Source organism: Macrotis lagotis, chromosome X, assembly GCF_037893015.1.
Source record: "Macrotis lagotis isolate mMagLag1 chromosome X, bilby.v1.9.chrom.fasta, whole genome shotgun sequence".
Taxonomy (NCBI): domain Eukaryota; kingdom Metazoa; phylum Chordata; class Mammalia; order Peramelemorphia; family Peramelidae; genus Macrotis; species Macrotis lagotis.
Genome location: NC_133666.1, coordinates 147,122,429 through 147,123,845, shown reverse-complemented (window position 1 = coordinate 147,123,845; position 1,417 = coordinate 147,122,429). Strand labels below are relative to the sequence as shown.

Sequence of the window (1,417 nt, the reverse complement as noted above, 5' to 3'; positions counted from 1 at the left end):
GATATAGACATGTAAAACAATATTATAAGCAAACTAGGACAACAAGGAATAGTTTACCTATCAGATCCATGGAAAGGGAAGCAGTTTATGATAAGGAAGAGATGTAGAACATCACTAAAAATAAACTAGATAGTCCCCTCAGCTCCTACCTATTTCGTGCCTGCAGCAGTAACAGTTGCTTCTTTGGGTATTTGAATCTCACTTCCACCATCTTTCCATGGTTCAGTCAGGCGGAGATGGAGATGCTTCTGGAAGAACCATCATAATGGCCACCCAAGAAGAACCCCAAGTGCAGTTCAAATTTGTATTAGTTGATGATGGAGGTACTGGAAAAAAACCACATTTGTAAAATGTCACTTGACTGGTGAATTTGAGAAGAAGTATGTAGCCACCTTCAGAGTTGAAGTACATCCCCTCGTGTTCCATACTAACAGGGGTCCCATTAAATTCATCATATGAGATACAGCTGACCAAGTGAAATTAGGTGGTCTGAGAGACGGTTATTACATCCAAGCTAAGTGTGCTATTATAATGTTTGATATAACATCGAGTTACTTATAAGAATGTACCTAACTGACACAGAGATCTGCTATGAGTATATGAAAATATCCCTATAGTGTTGTGTAGCAACAAAGTGGATATTAAGGACAGAAAAGTCAAGGCAAAATGAACTGTCTTCCATAGGAAGAAAAATCTCCAGTTCCATTACATTTCAGCCAAGATCAACTACAACTTTGAGAAGCCCTTCCTTTGGTTTGCTAGAAAACTTATTGGAGACCCTAATTTGGAGTTTGTTGCCATGCCTGATCTTGCACCTCCAGAGGTTGTCATGGAGCCAGCACTGGAAGCTCAGTATAAATGGGACTTACAGATTGCGCAGACAGTTGCACACCTTGATGAAGATGATGACCTGTAAGGGAATGAAGGTAGAGCCCAGCATCAGAAGTCTAGTTTTATAAGCATCTGTCCTAGGATGTCAGTGGTGTAGCATGTTTGCCACTTTATTATATAGCCAAGTAGTACATGTGCTTAGTCTTTGGAATGCTGAAGGAGATGAATGGGTTTTAGAGTGAATGAGGCTGTTTAAAAAAATAATTCATATTTTGGACCTGCATATTTAGCTGTTTTGGACCACAATTACCTACTCTTAAATTTCAAATATAAAACTGCTGCAGTCCTATCACAATATTTAGTGATGAATGTGGTTTGTTACTGTCATTCCCATTCTTTTTTCATTTGGTTCATAATAAAGTTGTATTGCAAATATCTAAAAAAATAATAAATTAAATAATTTAATTACATTAAATTAAAAAGCTTTTTCACAGAAAAAAACACTGTAAACAAGATCAAAAGAAATACAGTAAATTGTGAAACAATTTTTTATAACTAGTGTTTCTGATAGAGGACTCATCTCTAA

The 1,417-nt window shown here is 36.6% G+C and overlaps 1 pseudogene; it reads left to right on the top strand.

Moving 5' to 3' along the window:
- Nucleotides 1-262: 262 nt before the first annotated feature.
- Nucleotides 263-916, top strand: LOC141502494 (GTP-binding nuclear protein Ran pseudogene; annotated as a pseudogene).
- Nucleotides 917-1,417: the final 501 nt, after the last annotated feature.